Below are 20,929 nucleotides of genomic sequence, written 5' to 3' on the forward strand. Positions count from 1 at the left end.
GTAGCATCTTCTCTCTGTGACTGCTTCTATCCCATTGCCTCCTTCTTTTCTGTCTTAATTATCCTTATGCTTCCTCTTTATAAGTATACTTGTCCTTTTATTTAGAGACTACCTGGATAATCCAGGCACCCCTGTCTGTGGTTTATAGATGGATCTGGCCAGTAGGAGGCACAGACAGGAGATCAGAGAGCATAAGGAGAGAGAATTTATTCCTCCTGCTCTCTGCCTGTTTTGCTGTGGTTCTGGCAATGACTGTGCCCTTCTAGTACTATAGCTGGTGTCACACAGCCCCTTTGCAATGAGTCCAACTCTTATGAGGTCCTGTAACACCATTTCTAACCCTTGTTCCTTCAGCCAGCCTTGGGTGGGGTTGTCTTTCCTCTGTTGATAGCCATGGATGCCTCAGCATCCCTTTTGGCCACTTTAACCCTGCCCACACCACAAAAATGGTCCCTTCTGTAAAACATCCCTTCAAAATCCCAGATAAGTATGCTGTCTGCTTCTTGCTGGTTCCATGACTGATGCAGGACTCAAGGACTTCTCCCTCCCATAATACCCTACATTCCCCTTTGTTAAAACAGTCAATTACAACAGAGTGACTGTTTGTTTGCTTATAAACCCTTTGGGGGTGGTGCCAAATCTAAGCCATCTGTGGCATAGTGTGGTGTGTGATGCACAGTAAAATTTCAATAGGTGTGCATTAAATGGTGCGTTTTGTATCTTTTACTGGCTTTCTAGTCAGATGACTGTCTCAGTCAGAATGAGATAGATTGTGCTGCTATAACAAACAAACCCAACATCTCAATGGCTGAAAACTATACATGTTGTTTTTCACTGTGCTATGTGTCCAGCAAGGGTCAGCTGGGGATCGTTCCCCATCAGTGTTGTTCTCATCCTGGGCCACAAACTGATGGGGCAGCTAATATTCACATGGAACACTGGGGATTACCAACAGGAAAGACTATGGCAAAGAGCAAACTAACCCCTAGAACTGCCTCCTGGAAATGCCACACATTGTTCTGCTCAAAGCAAGTTGTGTACCCACACCTAATTTCAAGAGGAAGTAAAGGTTGGCCCTCCCACAAAGATGGGAAGCTGATGTTAATAAAAATCCTGCACAGGAACAAAATTTCACGTCAGCCACACTTCCAGAGCCATGAAGTGATGATTTCAGGACTGTCTTGTTTAGAGTTTGTCATCAGCAAAATTAAGATGAAGAGAGTTTGTAATACTGGTTTCTCAAAGTGCTGGTTTCTGAGGTCAACTATTTTCATAACAATATAAAGATATTATCTGCCTTTCCACCCTCATGCTCCTCTGGCAGTACAGAGGAGTTTCCCACAGGTTATCCAATCGTGATTTCATGACAGATTGAATGCAAAAGCAGATATGAAAATCCAGCTGCCTTTTACTGAGCCTGACATTAAAAACATTTGCAAAAATATACCACAATGCTACTTTTCTATTTCCTTGAAAATAGTTTTTTAATAAGTGCTATAATACCATGTAATATGTATTATTGACTTTATTTTTAAATGAGTTAAGTATTTTAAATTTTTTTCAGTTTTAATTTCTAATATGGTAAATATAAGTGAAATAAATTGATATAGTAAATAGATATTAAGTAAATATAACACACATAAGCAAAAATTCTTTGGAGTCTTTGATGCTTTTTAAGAATATCAAAGGTTCCTGACAAAAAGTTCCAGAATTGCTCCCTCATCTTCTGGAGACCCAGAGGCAGCCTAATAGTGCTTTGCAATTGTTCTGTGTCCACATGATTCTCTCCAAACCATCGAAAATAAAATAAGCTCATGCCAACTCCCTTATTTCCTTGGGCTCCTAAAATGGGCTACGTGTTTTGCTAAGGGGATAGTTGTGGGGTGTTGGCTTCAAGGGTCCTCCCTAGCAGACCAAGTTCAATGCAGGAGCCCCATGCTGGGGATCAACCCCACACTCCATATCTAACCTCTGCCACTCAGTCATTCTCAGTTAGATATCATAAACAGGTCTTCAGCTTTGTTGGGGTAATTAAGTTATATAATGTGTAAGCAAGTGCTCTGTTGTTTTTATGGTATTGTTAAGGAGCTAGAGTCACTGAAGCCATTCTTTTCCCGTGTAAAAGAAATTACAACGATTGATTTCTTTAGGTTTATTAAGCCTCTGGTAGAGCTTTATTAGAATTAGGTAATTGCCACAAGGGGTCTGTGAGTTCATTATAAACCACAAATATGCCAATCAAATTAGCTTAACTTTTCCAAGAATAGGTAACCAAGAAAAACAAAGGTTGGGATAGATATAATAACGAGTTGGGAAGATTCAGAAGGCACAGGGATTGCCAAGAAGGATGGGACCCAGTAGAGTCCCACTACCAGGGAATTCTGAGATCCTTGGTGACTGGAAGAAGAGGGGAGTCTGGGAGGGGCACTGAGAACCTTCTTCCCAGGTCTTTTGCAGACCATTCCTTCATCTCTTATAAAATCACCCTGAACAATTTTTCCTTCTAATCTTCTGAGTATGTGGTGGTTTGAAATAAGTTCCTGAATTATTAACTACTACTCACTTCAAAAGGTGGAACCTAGTCCCCCTCCCCTTAACTGTGGGCTAAACTTAGGAATTCTAGTAAATAGAATGTGGCAAAAGTGATGGCATTAGGCTTCTGAAGGTAGGTTATAAAAGATAATGTAGCTTCCTCCTTGCTCTCTCTTGAGTCACTCACTCTGGGAGAAGCCAGCTGCTACTTTGCGAGCAGCAGTTCTGAGAGGCTTACGTGGCCAGGAACTGAAACTTCTTGCCTACAGGCTGTGAGGAACTGAGGCTGCCAGCCAACACTCACTTCACTGAACCATATTGGATGCAGGTCCTCCAAGCACAGTGCAAGCTTCCAATGCCTGCAATCTCATGAGATACCCAAGCCAGAACCACCTAGCTGGCCACTGACAGATTCCTCAGCCTTGGAAACTGTGACATAATGAATATTTGTTGTTTTAAGCAGCTACATTTGGGGTAACTTTTTCCACAGCAATGGATAATTAATGTTACCAGACTGAAGGTGTCCATTTGCCTGTGCACATCAAAGACCTGTAAACAGGACTTTGCAGCCAAGAAAGTAAAGGCTTATTAGTTGAGGAAATGGCACCATGCCAGGAGTCACAGGTAGGCTGGTGCTCAAAGACCTGGCTTACCCATGGCTTCCAGTGAATGGGTTATATAGGGTAAAGCTCATTAATCATATTGACTAAGGGAGCTAGGGGTTGTGGTCTATACTGATTGGTGGGTACTAGGGTAGAGGGCAGTTGATCATTGCATCTGTTCTGATGTCGGCCGTGGGGTCACTTCGTCTGCTTTGGTTCTGCTTTCCTGGGTCTGGATCTGCAACACAACTGAGGCCTAGATGTTATTTTTAGTTTAATTGGAAACTATGTCTTTGTGATCAATAAACCTGAGGCTTTATTCCTAAATTTGTTTAATGTTGACAAGGGCTTCACTGTCCCAGGGGCTTAATGATTAAGAGAGCAGGCATGCAAGGGAGGGAGAAAGCCAGTGAGTCAGGGTGCTTAATGAGGCCAGTTTGAATCAAATGTAAAGAAAGGAGAAAAAACAATATTAAAGGAATTAAGTTTCTGCATGGTTACATTAATACAGTGTATGGATTCCTCTTGTGAATTACTACTTCTTTAAAGATATTACCTATCTCCTTATAGAGATGCCCTTTGCTTTTGTATTGGTGGAATTCTGGGTTGATTGTTCTCTATTTACCCCACCTTTACTTGGGAACATGTTCCACCTATCTTTGCCCTGCTCTGTGCTCTAAGAGGTTGATTCCATGGACTCCCTTGCCCTCTGGCTTCCATTTGGTTTCCATCCATGAAAAACACTGGTAGGGGAGCCTCAGGGGGCAGGAGGAGAGACCAGTGTGGCTACCTACCCCTCTGACTCTGCCTTCCTTCCCACCAGGCCTAGGGAGGTGAGAAATGATATTATATGTGGCTTTATTTTACTTCTACCTGCAGAGTTACAGTTCAGCATGTTAAAACCCATGCATTCAGAAAACAACAACAATTCAATTTTGGTTCTTCCTTTTAACAGAAAATAGCATTGAATTCTCCTGAGAAAATCAGATCCACTTACTCATCCCTGATTCCTCTGCAGGCAGAATAAAATTGACTGTCTGGATCATGTGATTGCTATTTGTTAGATCAAGTTGGGATGGTCACTGAGGTGGAGATATGAAACAAGAAATATCAAAGGCTGACACTTCTGGAAACAACCCAGAAGCTCTTCCTGCTTGTTGGAGAATTGGCTGGGCTCAGAACACCTGGAGGAGTCAGGGAGGGGCAAGCATCTTCATATGAGGCAGATAAGGAATTTGTAAGAGCCCTAACTTGGCACCAGGGAAATCTGACCACCAGTCTGATACAGGGTGCAGCCAAGAGGGGGACGCCAAATAGGGATTTGGAATAGGGTCCAGAACTCAAGATGTCTAGGAAATATTAGAAAGACATATAAAATGTCTTCACCCCTTTGCTCCCAACAGGTGTGAGTTGGGGGAAGGGACACATGAAGCAGGAACATGCAAGGATGTTTTGTACAGCCACAGCTTTACAGCTAATCCACGGCATGGTCATTTAACATATCTATAGCCTTTGGCTGGTCGCTTAGATGTGTTAAATATCTGTGGCCATGCTCTGAGCCAGGGGGATGGAAAGGGACTCCCCCCCAAGATGGAACTGGGGGGCAGGTCCCCCGAGTTACAGAGCCTGCTTGGGAGCTTGGAGAAGATTGGCTCCATGACATGGGGCCACCCCTGCCCAGACTCAGGATGGCAGCCCAGTAAACTTGGAATAATGCAGGAATGCTGGCAGGTGTAACTGATTATAGGAGGAGTCGGAAATGGGGGTACAGAGGAAGACTGGCAAGGATTTAAACCCAGACACAGCAGCCATTAGAGGGAGAGCCACGAGGTTTTGCCAGAGTGCAGACTCCTGCAGATCTGGTAGAAGAGGACCACGTGGCTTTGGGGTGCTCCTTTTGGCTGCATGGCCTGGGAAGCATGAGATACTTTGCCTGGAAGAAGGGTGAAAGAACTTGCCAGTGGGCCATGAGAAGGTGCCACGTGGCTTTGGATTAAATAGAGATCCTGCCTGGGTGGCAACACAGCTGATGGTGTCAGGAGCCTGGATCTGTCATTTGCTTCTTTTCCAGAGTTACAGTACCCCAGATTAGGGCAGGGGGAGAAAGAAGCACAGCGGGCATTCTAAAGGACTTTGATATTTTAATGAAGATGTTAGGTCACTACTTTAAGTCTATATAGCATTAAATAAACATTTGCTTTCCTTTTCACAAATTTCTGGCATGAAGAGATGTCTTTCCTATAAGGCTGTGGATGTAATGAAACTGGGGGGTTCCTTTCAGTAATTGTATACCATCCTCAACCCCCTTGGCCACTTTGTTCTGTAACAAGTCCTCACTTACCACAAGTTCACTTCCTATCCTTGGGTAAATATCTTAACTTTGCTGCCTTCCTCACATGTCAAAGGGATATTTGCTTGTCTTATATACTTCGCAGGACGGTGGTTGTGCAAAATCAATTAAATAGCACTTTTCTGTATTATTAAAATATAAAATTAGGCACAAAGAGGTTAAGTAGCCAGCCCATATAGGGCTAGTTAAGTAACTAGAGCATATAGCTAGTAAATGGTGAAGCTGGGATTTGAACCCAGAAAGTCTGGCTCAAGAATCCATTCTTTTAAGTACAGTCTTTGACCCTGACCACATCCTTCAAATAGTCTTTTCAGAAATTCTCTTTGAGTATTTCCTTTTTTAAAAAATATATTTTATTGATTATGCTATTACAGTCATCCATTTCCCCACCTTCATTCCCCTCTACCCTGCACACCCTCTCCCACCCACATTCCCCACCTTTAGCTCATGTCCATGTGTCATAAGTTCTTTAGCTTCTACATTTCCCATACTATTCTTGCCCTCCCCCGTCTATTTTCTACCTACGTCTATGCTGCTTATTCTCTGTACCTTTTCCCCTTCTCTCCTCCTCCGACTCCCCTGTTGATAACCTTCCATGTGATCTCCATTTCTGTGGTTCTATTCCTGTTCTACTTGTTTGCTTAGTTTGCTTTTGCTTTTGTTTTAGGTGTGATTGTTAATAATTGTGAGTTTGCTGTCATTTTACTGTACATGTTTTTTATCTTCTTTTTCTTAGATAGGTCCCTTTAACATTTCATATAATAAGGGCTTGGTGATGATGAACTCCTTGAACTTGACCTTATCTGAGAAGCACTTTATCTGCTCTTCCATTCTAAATGATAGCTTTGCTGGATAGAGCAATCTTGGATGTAGATCCTTACCTTTCATGACTTAGAATACTTCCTTCCAGCCCCTTCTTGCCTGTAAGGTCTCTTTTGAGAAATCAGCTGACAGTATGATGGGAATTCCTTTGTAGGTAACTGTCTCCTTATCTTGTTGCTTCTGGGATTCTCTCCTTCATTTTTACCTTGGGTAATGTAATTATGATGTGCCTTGGTGTGTTCCGCCTTGGGTCCAACTTCTTTGGGACTCTCTAAGCTTCCTGAACTTCCTGGAAGTCCATTTCCTTTGCCATATTGGGCAGTAATTAAGGAAGTTCTCCTTTATTATTTGTTCAAATAACTTTTCGACTTGTTGTTCTTCCTCTTCTCCTTGTGGTACCCCTATAATTCGGATATTGGAATGTTTAAAGATGTCCTGGAAGTTCCTAAGCCTCTTCTCTTTTTTTTGAATTCTTGTTTCTTCATTCTTTTCTGTTTGGTTGTTTCTTTCTTCCTTCTGGTCCACTCCATTGATCTGAGTCCCAGTTTTCTTCCCATCGCTGTTGGTTCCCTGTACATTTACCTTCATTTCACTTAGTGTGGCCTTCATTTTTTCATCTAATTTTTTATCAAATTCAACTAATTCTGTGAGCACCCTGATCACCAGTGCTTTGAACTGTGCATCTGATAGGTTGGCTATCTCTTCATCGCTTAGTTGAATTTGGTCTGGAGCTTTGATCTGTTCTTCTGTTTAGGCCTTTTTTTTTTTGTCTTATCATGCCTATTACATTGAGGGGGCAGAGCCTTAGGGGTTCACCAGGGCGGGGTAACCCAGTTGCTGGGTTGTGAGCAAATGTAGTATGTGTTTGCAGAGAGGGAACAATGGCACTTGCTGCACTCTCTGTTGGATTTTAGTCCCTTCCACTGCTTCCCCCAAGCAAACTGGGCCTTTTTGGTGCTGATTACCATGTGGGTGGGCTTGTGTACATTCTAGGACCCTGTGGGTCTCTCCAGTGAACTCTCCTGTAAGGCTGGGAATCTCTCCCTGCACCTCAAACCCCACAGGTGTTTTCAATAAATGTATTGAGGCTTTATTTCCTGGCACTGGGACCCTGGGTTTCGAGGTCTGTCTCACTCCCCAGTTTCACCTGGTTTAAATGTACACAAATGTGGGACCACTCGGTTAGCCAGCCACCTTGTGTGCCATGCCTTGCTTCACAATTGCCACCTCACTGGGTCTGCCCATTGCCACCCCACTCCCAGGGTCGGCTAGCCACCGCCCACGTGCCCAGGGTTGGCCCGCTGCTGTCTTGCGCACCCAGGGTTTGGCAGCTGCTGCCTTGAGTGCCTGGTGCCACCACTTTTTTTGCCATGGCCCCTCTCCATCTGGCCTCCCGACTCCACCCCTCCTACTGGTCTGGATGAATGTGTCTATTTTAACTCCTTGGTTGTCAGACTTCCATACAGTTCAATTTTCTGTCAATTCTGGTTGTTATTTTGTTTCTAAATTGTTGTTGTCCTTATTTTGGTTGTGCAAGGAGGCACAGTGTGTCTACCTATGCCTCCATCTTGGCAGGAAGTCCCTGAGTATTTCTTTAGATCTCTCATTCTTTTCTGCTGTAATTCTGTACTATATAGTCTATTATCTTTCACAATCTTGCATATTATTCCAAAGGGCAGAGAGATACTCAAAAAACTAATTTTAACTTAAAAGACCTTTATATTTTATATCAAAGTCAAATTCTAGGTAAAGAAAGTCTATTAATTATAAATGAAAAAACATAGCACTCCCTATCTCTTCCTTAAAGAATATTATCAATGTGTGAATGAGAACACAAGTCTAAAATCTTTTATCTAAAGACACAGGAGTCAAAGAGATTTTGGAAGTGATTTGGAGTTTTGAAAAGCCATATACTGTACATTATATATATTGTATCTGTATTCAAGGTATATGATTATATTACATAATGCAATGTCTAGGGAAGTCTTCGATAATTAAAGAATTACGCTGCAAGTAAACATAGACAAATTCACACTAAGTGGGATAGGTGATGGCTATAAATAGTTTATGTCAATAGGTTATGTTTTGTTGACAAGTAGGGTATGGAAAAACTCTCAGTTTTCAGAAGTAATTTGGAATTTGGAGTTATAGGTAAAGGATTGTGGCCATACAGAATTGGGCCAAGGACAATAAAAGTAAACTTAAACTTTCATCAGAGAGAAGAGTACACACTTCCCCCTTCTCGTACTGATCACCTCCTCAGGGAAGAGCATGGAGTTTTAGAGCTCTATTCCCTCTCCAGGTCAAGACCAAAGGGATTCTTTTTCTCCCTGAGGTTTTGTAGACTCGGCAGTCCATATGCTATGAAACACCAACCCTCAGAGAGAAATAAGGGATTTTGCTTTCTGGAGTGAGGACCTTTTCTGTTTGCACCTCTAGACCCCTTTTCTGGAAAGAAGACCTGCAGGGATGACATTCAGGTTCTGGCTTCTGACTAGGTTTGTCCAGTGGGGGCCCCTGCCAGGAGATGAGAGTGGGAGAAGAGTGGTGTCTGGGTGCTAGTCCCTCAGTCAGTTCCCTCCTGAGTGGCCACCTTGTGATGGCCATGTCCTTCATTTGCAGCCACAGCTTCTGTCGCGGCACTTCTTCCTAAGTGACTCTCTCTCCTTCCTGTTGTCTATTATCTTTTCCCCTGTCCTTGCTCCTTTAGGCCCATAGGAGTGATTACCAGGTTCCCCACCCCCAGCCCACATCTTTGTACCTATCACTTTTTTGAGCTCTCCCAATTTGAATGTACTCTCTATGTCCCTACATTGATTGGTACAAAAGCCAAGATCAATTAAAAAGTAATAACAATTGAACCAATCTGTGCTGAAAAGTTAAATCAATTTAAATATTGCTTTCAAATAGTAATTTAATAGACAGTTATTATGAAACCAGTATCATTTTAAAAACCATTTGTTTATTACAGAGTAAAGAATAATAATTTTCTAAGTGAACAACAGGAGGGTTTCCACTGGAGGGTTAAAGAAGGAGAGGAGCATGCCCTTGAACAGTGAGCAGAATCATCTTAGTCAGGGGTGTGAGAGTTTGATGGAAAAAATGTTAATCTCCAGTCTAAGCACATACCTTCATAATCTTCCACTTCATTTTTAAAATAAGTTCTGTTAACTCCTCTCAAATGCTTGTGATTCCCATTTTCCCTTTCCCAGCATTTGAAACATCATAAATGTGCCAGCGTCATTCCCATTTGTGACTATTCACATGGTCTTCTTTTTTGGACACCAGAAAGGACCCCAGAAATGTGTGAGGGGACTGGTGATCAGGCAAAGATATCAAAGGTGAGGTCATCTGGGGCAGAACCAAGACTGCATGTGTCCAACTGTTTACCTCCCTTCCCACGGCCACCACAGGGATCACTTTTCCTAGGAGTCCCCCTTAAGTCACCTAGTTCTGCCATTCTTTGGTTGTTCCCCCTCACCCAGAGTGTGTGTTCCAAAGGCATGCATGTGCCCTCACAACTCTGCCTCTACAATACCATAAAAGGGAGACCTAGCTGTGCAAGTGGAGATTGTTCAAGGGAGTCACAACCTGACAAAGCTTTAAGCACTGCCAGCCACTTACAGGCCTCTCTGCTTTATTATTCTTTCCCCAACCACACCTTGTTTTTCTTCTACCCTTGACCTTTGGGGAAAGAGATGAGGGTAGAGACGGCCAGTTCATCTTACTTCCATGCTTGCTTCAAGATTGTACTGTCACTGCCCTGTAGCCAGCCACTTCTTGGCTGGGTCTGAGGTTCATTGCTCACCCTTTAGGGCAAACCATTTTTCCTCTAGCTCCTGACACATGGTGTATGATCAACAAATGATGAGAAACAAGGATGGTATATGTGCACGCAAAAAATTTCAAATCATTGGACTCTGCTTTAATATAGAGTATACAGAGATCAGTCATAGAGAAAAACAATGTAATTAGATGACCTAACAAGGGCTTGACCCTACTCCTCCTCCTTCTTCTGCAACAAAGGGTCAAAAGGCAGAGCTTTATGATAACATCTATACTTCTCCCCGCCCTTGCCCCTAATTCTGGCATCCATTTCAAGAAAAGAACATGAAGCTGGAAAAAGTTTTTATCTGCAACTCAGTTGGATCTCTCCAACCTCTGCAAGTATTAATTTCCTGCTGGCACACTGAATTTCTCATCCTATCTGTTGGGCTAAAAGTCTCTAGCTCATGCCTGTCTTGAATTACATGCCCATCTATTTTCTTAGCCATGTAACCTGGTAAAGGGACCATGGGAGGGGTTGTTGTGGCTGACATGGGGCCGAAGCCCCACCTCATGTTCCATGGACCCCCCAATGTTCACAGCAGAAGGTTTTCAGCTACAGCACAGTGAATTGTTCCTACCTGGAGCCTGAAGGTTTTCTCCTGTTTGTATGGGAACTCTCTTGGCAAGTGTGAGGGGATGAACAATGGTGGGCAGGATGCCTTGACAGGCAGCCTTCAACCAACAAGGCATGAGAGTCAGTAGATACATGTCCAGGAGAACCATTCCAAGGCCTAGTTTGCACAGTTCTTCATGGGTGCCCAGAGGGAGAAGTGGCATGACACCCATTGAGTTTGGTACTCTTGTCCATTAGGGCCACCTGTATTGTCTTTTCCTTTACCCTGCCCCCCTTACTCCAATTTCACTTCCAGGGTTCACTTCCTGAATAGACTACCTGCACCCAAGTACCTATCCAGGGTCTATTTTTGGAGATATCAAAACTAAGATAGCTATGTAACAGTGGAAAATTATAATGGTAGGATATTGTAACCCACCCCACCATTCTTTTGACATTATTTCTGTGAGTGCTGACTTTGACTAATATGTAGCTTGTAGATGAACAGCATGTTTGTATAAGAATCCTAGGAACTAACTGCAGAAGATACAGACCCTGACCATCAAGCATCCCAGTTCTGGGAGATTTGCTGACCTTCAACCATGGAGCCCGGATGACATGAAGCCAGGATGATGTGAACCCATGATGACTAAAGCAGGACAATGCACATGGAACCATCACTTGCCTTATTGAAATGGACCATACTCATCTGCATGTAGAGAACTTTACAACCTCCTCCCTTGATCTTTTTGTTCTGTTTCCCTCCCCCTCCTCTGCCTCCAAAAAACCTCAGCCTCCAAAGAGAGGTGGAGATGGGCTTTGTGACATGAGTCCCCCATCTTCCAGATGGCCAGCATCTGCAAATAAACCACTTTCCTTTACATCAGCACCTGCCGCTTTCATAGCATCAGGTAGCCAGACCTGCATTTTGGTTAGAGTTGGAAATTTTTAAAAAATCATCTATAGTTGCTTTCTCCTCCTCCTACTTACCTTTCATTTACTCTCCCACCCAACTGAAAGCTGACCTCTCTCCCTGCCACTTTGAAACTCCAAATACTGTCAAATCCAGCAATCCTGTCCTATCATACTTGACCTCTCAGTAGCAGTTGACTCTCCATTTCCTCCTTGGAGCACACTCCTCTTGGCGTCTGGAATGGACTTCTCTCTTTTTTCTTCTTTCCATGGAGCTTTCTGTTATGATCTCCCTCAAACATGCCCCTTTTTGCCACTTCCCCCGTAGGCATACACATCCCCCAAAGCTCCACCTCAGCCCTCTTCTAGTCTCATTCCTCACACTTGCTGGAGGTCCCACCAATTGCACTGGCTTCCATTTATCAAATGCCAGTGATGCCCCAGTCTATGTCTCCTGCCCAGGCTTCTGTGTTGAGCCCTACCCCACTCCTATGCAAACTTGCCTACTGGGTGGAAACTCCTGAATGTTCCATGGGTCTTTATTAAGCATGCCCAACTGAAGTCTTTGTGATAGCACCACCAAGAAATTCAGCAGAGAAGAATGGAAGAGAAGCAGGAACATGAGGAGGTGGAGTTGAGAAAGGTTGTGACTGTTTTTACATTAGAAACACTTGAACCAGAATGGAAGGTGAATGAAAAGAGCTAGTGGAAAGAAAGAAGGCACATAAGAAGCTGAGTTCCTGAGAAGGTGTAAGAGAAGAACTAGGAGGAAGAAGACAGGTTCCGATTCAGAAACATTTGCAGGTACAAGGGAAATAAGTTGATGGCATTACTGCTAGCAGGTCTCTGTTTTCTCTTTGAACCAGATGGCAAGATCATTTTCTGGGAGTGGAATAAAATGGGGGATTTGAGGGAAAAGGTAAACATTTTGGAATGAAACAAGAGTTAGAATTCAAGAATAGGAAGCTCAATACAAACTGGCTTAAAAAGAGAGAAAAAAAATAGGATATTTACTGACTGATGTAACTTGATGGTCAGTCTAAAGGCAGACCTGGATGTAGGCATTGTTTGACCCAGAAGCTCAGGATTCCATATGGTTTCTGCTATTCTCTTGTCTACCCTGCCCTTCATGTTTCAGCAGTCAGAGACACCATAATTCACACTGCAACACCCAGAAGGGGGATGGTATCCTCTGCAGATCTGCAAAAGAGAGAGAAATCTCATTTCCCAGAAGCCCCTACAATTGTCCCATTGGCCCATATTAGGTGGTGTGTTTATTTGTGATGAACAAATCTCTGTGGCTAGAAGAATAAGAATGCTGATTAGCTGAAACCCTTCTGGCCCTGCCCCTGGAGACAGGAATGAGAATGGGGAAGGGGTACTTTTTCAAAGAAAAACCTGAGGGCCTCTGGCAAGAAAAGTGGGGCATGGAAGTTAACCAGTAATGTCCACCATAGTTCATTTCTGAAGAAAATGTGAGAAGCCACTGTTGATAGATTTGTTAAGGCATGCTTATGCTGGGTTGGGGTCCTGAGGAGTGTAGGTCAGACACATTTGTAGTGGCATCATGTCTCATGGTTTTATGATCATCTGAGGCAGTCCAGAGTAGGCTGATGGTGGGAGGGTAGAAAGTGAACAATGGGATTGATCTGAAGTTGGAGATTTATCACGTATATGTAAGGACAACTGGGCCAGATTCCAGTTGAGGGTAATAGAGTGTTTGAAGTGATGGATGGGGGAAGAAGGGAACTTGGAAGTAAGCTGATAGATCTGGATAAAATGGAGTGGGTTAAGGGACCAAGTGTGAGATGAACTCAAAAAAGGCTGTGTTGCAGGGAGCAGGGAGTGTGAATGTGCACACAGAAGACAGCAAGTAAGATGCAGTGAGTTGGAGAGAGAAAGCTAGCAAATAAGAATGAGGGTAAAACATTGGCATTTAGAGGGAGACAGAGATGGCAAAGGGCTTTCAATTTTCTAAATCAAGAAAGATATCATGACACACATATGACAAGTTACATGGACTTGATAGCAACACAGTAAACATGTAAAAGCTCACATTGGCCTCAGAAATCTGAGACATATCCCTAAACTTTCACCTACATGGGTGTCACGTCCCTTAAATGTCACCTAAATGGCAAAGAGGAAAGTCAACTGCAAAGAGTTCACCAACACCATGCCGTTATTTCCTCTTGTCCCTGGAATGCCATCAGGCACTGTCACCAATCAGTTAAATGACAAAAATCCAACAGATGATAATCAAGTGCCTCCTCAAAAGGAAAAGATCACTTTAGCCCCTGCCCGGATGCTTCAAAGGACTCGACACCAGGAAAGGACAGCAGTTCTGAAAGTGAATCTGATGGGGAACTAGGAGACCCTTCCACTGGGGAAGTTTCAACATTTTGCTGAAGAATGGAAAGATAAAGATCTGCCCATGGATCGTTAGTTCAGAACCTGATGAAACCCAACCCTACTGCAAATGCTGTGTGCTGAAAATAAACAGTGTACAAAGTGACCTCCAGGCTTCTTTCCCAGGAACAATTTTTACAGAAGGTGGACACAGAGGAAATTTACCACTGCACAGAAGTGGGTCTGTTCTCTGATATTTGAGGTTAACAGGAAAGTTGACATCAAGTATTACATTTTGTCCTGGAGCAAATACACAGATCTGGTTGTTAAGTGCTGGGTTGTCAGCAGACCTCTGTGTGATGTTAAATGTGACCCAAACTGACCTCCATTCAGTTTCCACATTCTTTCTGCCTGGGTCGCTGTGACACCAAGATGACATATAAAGTTTTACATGTTAAAAATTCTGGGGCCCTGTTAGAATCTACTGTGGATTCTGCACCCCACGTCAGTGGCATGTGAGCTCTCTTTTTCCCGTGGGACCTGTTTTTCCTAGTAAAGAAACAGCATACTGCCAGAAATGTATTTGGATTCCAACCAAAGACATCGATCATAATCCATCTTTGTCTTTTCCCATGTACATGGCAGGCAATAATGAGTCCTTCATCAAGGATATTTCCAAGTCTGTAAAGGACTCCTCTAAGAAATTCATGAAAATTGACAATCCTTCTCATTGTCAGAAGTTATTGCAGAGTGGGAAGAAATACATACTAATCAGGAGACTAGAAGCTGAAATTGTCCCAGAGGTTTATATTAAAAAAAAAAAAACAACCAACTTGGAGTAGCAGCAAGGATATATATATATATATATCTTAGATATGGTATTTTGAAGGTGTCAAAATAATATATTTTATTCTCACCTTTATTTTTCTATTTATAAGAAAACAATTGTTTTGCTAAACTTATAGCTTATTCCAAAGATGCTGTGGAATTTCAGTATTAATCTTCAATCACGGCAACACTAGGCTATTCCATTTGTCCTGCAAGTGTTGAAGGCTAGGCCGGTTAACCGGGGATTTGGGCAGCCAGAAGAAAGTTCACGGAGCCATTGCGATGTCTGACACGCCTTTATGCCAGGCTGGGGCAATCCATGCGCGCAGGCAGAAAGTCCTGACTCCCTTCCATACTGAGTGAATAGAAAACTGGCGGGTGCCAATATCTGCCCTTCTGGTTATACAACAGCGCTTAAATCACTCATGTGGGCCCCTACTCAAGGTTATGTGAACACTGCAGAATCATAGTTGCCCAGACACCCCGGTGAGCGAGCCTGACTGACTGCATTATCCCTATACCATCTCTTTCCCTTTAAAAAAGGTTTTACATTTTCTTGAAAATTTTTTATTAAATTCTTCAAACAATGTTAGCTTTAAGGAAATAAAAACTTTAGTTTTAAAGCACAGAGCATTAAAAGGTAATGGAAAGGAGTTTCTAACAAGGGATATCGGGCTTTTCTTACTGGAAGGCATTTGAAAAATAGTTATATGAACAAACTGTCACTAGATTTCAAGTATTCACTGTATACACCATGACATTTCTAAGTGACTTTGGTTTCTCCTAAATGACTAAGTTACTTTTAAACTTATTTTCATTATGTGCTCTGAATGTATGCCATAGCTTACCCAACCTAGAAGTGTGTGTGTGAAAATTCCTTTTGTATGCCTCCTTTTGTTTATTTTATAGTTTATGAAAAGTTGAAGACATGTTTTGTTTCCATTACATTAAAATGTGAAGCAAGAAAGAGCTAAACAGACAAGTGAAACACACATAAAAGAATAGAAAGACCACTCATAAAAGAATAGAAAAAATAACATCAAGCAAACACTAACCAGGCCAAAGCTGGTATAGCTATCTCAAAATGAGACAGTGACTTTATCTTTTGAAGTGCTCTTTGCTTTAAGGAGTTCACTGCATAATGATAAAATTTCAATTCATAAGGAAGATATGGCTTCTAAATATTATATATCTAAAATGTAGCCTCAAAATATACAATGTAAAAATTTGAGAGAACTACAAGGAAAAATGTTAAGTCTATAATAGAAAAGGATTTTTTAAACATAGTTATAACAGATCAAGCAAATTAAAATTTAATAAATGTTTAGAAGCTCTTGATAACATGAACTCCTTATACTAAATTAAGAAATATAAATTTTAATCAAACACCAATGGGACATTTATGAAAATTAGCTGCATATTATACTGCAAAACAGCTCTCCATAAATACTATAAGAATCAATATTCAGAGTACATTATCTGACCACGCTACCATTAAGTTAGAAAGCAATAACAAAAAGATAATAAAAAATACATTTGAAAAATTTAAAACCACACCACTAAGTAGTTTTGGGTCAAAGACCATATTGTAAGAGACATTATTTCAAGTAAATAATAATAGAAATTTACATGTCAAAACTCATGGGATTCAGCTAAAGAAATATCTTTAAAGAAGTTTATAGCCTCATATGCTCAAGAAGTCTGAAAATTTATTAATTATCTAACTCAAGAAATTATACAGAGAACAGAGTCCAAAGTATTATATGTGGGATAATAAGGAGAAGATCTTAATTAATTGCAGTAGATTGGATTAGTGCTCTCACTTCTTCTCTATTCTAGAATAGGATTGCACATGTACACCCTTTACCCACAATGGGGACATACTGCAAAGTTATCAGGTAAAATACACTTCTTTGCCCCATTGAAAAAGGGATTCATCATCAACTCAGTTTAGCCAGTGGAATGTTCGCAATTTTGATGGGAACAGGAGACTTAAATATGTTTGTGCAATGTAGTTTGGTCTCTTGCATGTCTGTCATTCATCCTGAGAGAACATGCCACAGGCAGCTGCTGGTCCAAGGAAGATAAGACCTGAATACAGCCTTCAATGTGGACTCAAAGGCTTGGATGTCAGCCTAGCCCAGCTGAGTGCAGCTGACTTACACATCATTTAGTAAGAAATAAAAGCTCGTTGTTTAAATGCAGAGTTTTGGTTTGTTATGCATTATTATTACAGCAATAGCAAATTCATTCATGAAACAGAACAGTTAAAGTATAGCATCACCAAATCTAAAATTTGATCTTTTGAAAAGACAACTATATACAATCCATTACCAAGGGGAGAGGGGGAGAGAGAGAGAGAGAGAGGCAAATGAACCAAAATGATGAACATAAAAGGAGATACAGCTGTAGGAATATTAGAAAATTTTAAAATGAAAGAATTGCTGTGAACAATTTTATGCCAATAAATCTGAAGACTTAGAGTAGATAATGCTTTAGAAAAACATCATTTATTCAAGTTAACTAAAAGAAAAACAAAAAATATGAAGAGGTTTATTAACTACTTTTAAAATGGACCAGTAATTTTGACTTCTGATTGAATAGATGGAGTAGATGATGGAGTAAATACATTTTTCACTGTTTCTTGGTCAAAGTGCAGCTAAAACCCCTGGACATTAAATGTAAAACAAACATAAGAAGACTCAGAAAGGTGGAGAGGAGAAAGTAGACCAGCTTGGACCTCAGGATACAAGGAACAACAGTGTAATGTTTCCTGTGGGTTTATTTCTTTTTTCCCCTCATATAACCCAGATTTGAAGCTGAAAATCCTCAAAATCAATAAGTCAATGGGTACAAACAAAAACTTTCCACAATACCATGTCTCCTCTAGCCACAGGAAATATGGGGGCCCGGGCCCACCCCACCCTTGTCCCCAGAGGCCCAGGGGAGCCTTGGCCAGGCTGTAAGGAGGCATCAGTCCCCACTCCCTTCCTTGCTGGTATTGTAGGAAGAAGTCTAGAAGAGGATTAACACTTTCATAATCACCCAGTAGAAATGAGGCCGCCATCTAGCCCCATGCTGTCAGTGGAGGTCATTTAGGAAGCACCCTTGAGGCACTCCTATACCTCCCAACCAAGGGGGCTTATGGGGGTGCCAGAACTCCCACCTGTGCCAAGCAGTAAAACAAAGCCTTTTCTTTCAGGTGCTAATGGAGACTGAATGAGAAACCTGGACTTTACCCCCATTTGACAGTAACAAGGTAGCACTTCCCTTCTCTAGTAGAGCACTCTCCATGGAAGTCAGCTAGAACAGAAGGTTTAAATAAAATTCGGATTCTCATGATATAACAGCCAATGTCCAAGTATCAATAAAAAACACTTATTATATCAAAAATAAGATCTCAAACTGAATGAAAAAAATCGGCAGTAGCAATATAAATGACAGAGATGTTAGAATTATCTGACAATTTAAAGTGGTCATCATAAAAATGAATGCACAAAAACCAACCCAATTCAAAAATAGAAAAAGGACTTGAATAGATATTTCTTTACATTGATAGAAGGTATATGAATAGCCAATAAGCACACTAGTCATTAGGGAAATACAAATTAAGTCCATCTCACATGTGTTAGGGTGGCTCCTATCAAAAGAAGAAGAAGAAGAAAAAGAAAGAGAAGGAGAAGAAAGAAGAAGAAGAAGAAGGAGAAGAAGAAGAAGAAGAAGAGGAGGAGGAAGAAGAAAAGTGTTGGTGAGACTGTGGGGAACTTGGAACTTTGGTGCACAGTTGATGGGAAGATAAAATGGTACATCCACCTTGGAAAACATTACAGTGGTTCTTCAAAAAATTAAAAATAGAATTACCATATGATCTATTCCATTCTGAGTACCTACCCAAAGAATCAAAAGTAGGGTCTCAAGGAGATATTTACACACCCATGTTCATAGCACCATTATTCACAGTAACAAAGAGGTAAAAGTAACCCAAGTGCCTAACAACTGATGAATGGATAAGTGAAATGTAGTGTATATACACAATGGAATATTGTTCAGTCATGAAAAGAAAGGAAATTCTGACACATGCTACAACACTGATGAACCTTTAGAATATTATGTTATATGAAATAAATCAGTCACACACATGCACACACACACACAAATACTATATGATTTCACCTATATGAAATATCTAGAATGATAAAAAATTATAGAAACAGAAAGTAGAGTGGTAGTTGCCTAGAGTCTGGGAAGGGAATGAGGAGTTATTGTTACGTGGATATAGAGTTTCAATTTTGCGACATAAAAAGAGTTCTGGAAATGAATGGTAATGATGGGTGCACAGTGCAAATGTACTAAATACCACTCAACTGTGCGCTTAAAATTGTTAAAATGATAAATTTTGTTGTATGTATTTTACCATAATAAAACATGGAAAAAAGCAAAACAAAATGTAGTGATTATGAACTGTTTGAAACAAATAAATAGTCTCAATAAAGAAATAAATGAAAATTTTAGAACTAAAAAATGCAATAAGCTAAGAAAAACAAGAAATGGGCTCTAGTGCAAGGTTTCTTTTGAGAAATCAGCTAATAGTCTTATGGGTACTCCTTTGTAGGTAACTGTCTCCTTTCCTCTTGCTGGTTTTAAGATTCTCTCTTTATCTTTAATCTCAGGTAACTTGATGATGTACCTTGGTGTGTTCCCCTTTGGGTCCAATTTTTTTGGGACTCTCTGGGCTTCTTGAACTTCCTAGAAGTCTATTTCCTTCACCATATTGAGGAAGTTTTTCTTCATTATTTGTTCAATTAAGTTTTCAACTTCTTGCTCTTGTTCTTCTCCTTCTGGTACCCCTATCATTCTGATGTTGGAATGTTTAAAGTTGTCCCAGATGTTCCTAAGCCTCTCTCCTCAGTTTTTTTAATTCTTGTTTCTTCATTCTGTTCCAGTTGGATGTTTATTTCTTCCTTTTGTTCCAAATCATTGATTTGAGTCCTGGTTTTCCTTCCCTTCACTGTTATTTATTTTTAGACAGAGGAGAAGGGAGGGAGAAGTTAGGGAGAGAAACATCAGTGTGTGGTTGCTTCTTATGTGCCCCCCCCCCCCCCCCCCCCCAGGGATATGGCCCACAACCCAGGCATGTGCCCTGACTAGGAATGGAATCAGCGACCCTTTGGTTCACAGGCCAGCACTCAATCCACTGAGCCACAGCCAGAGCTCCTTAGTTGGTTCTTCCACCCCTCTAGTTCTCTAAATGTCAAGGTGTCCCCAGGGCTCAGTCTTTGAACCTCTTTTCTATTTACTCCCACTTTTTAGATGACCTCCCAGCATCTTGTCTTTAAACATCATTGTTATTTTATGACTGCATTTATATTGCCTTTCAAACTGTCTGCTTAATATATCTATTTATATATCTAACAGACATCTCAAATATGTAAAAGGAACAACTTTTGATTCCCTCTTCACTGTCCATCAACCTAGTACTTCTCTCATAATTTCTCTTGGAGTCATTCCTAAGTCTGTCTTATCATCATTCCCTTATGAATCATATCCAATCTATCAGTGAATCCTGTCAGTTCTACCTCAAATCTGTCTTGCACTTGAGCACTTCTTATTATTTTCAATGGCTGCCAATCTCTTAGTATAAGCCACCAATGCTTCTACCCAGAATTCCTGCAGTAGCACCTGGCTGACCCTCTGCTCTTCTTCAGTGATTATGTCATTCTCCTACTCAACTATTTCTTTTCCAATGGCTTCCCATCACATTTAGAGTAGAAACCAACATGCCTCCCCAAGGTCCTATCTGAGCTGACTCTGGTTTCCATTTCCTCTCTCTCTCTCTCAGACAGCTCACCCAGCCATACCAGTCCCTTCGTCCTGTCCCTTGAACAACCAACCACATTTCCTATCTCAGGGCCTCTTCTTGAAATGTTCTCATCCAAGATATTCTCCTGACTTACTCCTTTACTTCATTCAGATCAAAGAGTCCTTCTGTGACCATTCTCCTTATCCTGTTTTTAATTTTTCATAGCCCTCCATTACTACATGACATGTTACATGTTTGCTTTTTATAACATTTTTATTTCTTTTATTAAAATTGTCTACTTCCACTAGAACATAAGTCTCAGGAGAAACTATGTTCCTCATTGATATGTCTGCATC

The sequence above is a fragment of the Phyllostomus discolor genome, chromosome 4, assembly GCF_004126475.2.
Source record: "Phyllostomus discolor isolate MPI-MPIP mPhyDis1 chromosome 4, mPhyDis1.pri.v3, whole genome shotgun sequence".
Lineage (NCBI taxonomy): Eukaryota > Metazoa > Chordata > Mammalia > Chiroptera > Phyllostomidae > Phyllostomus > Phyllostomus discolor.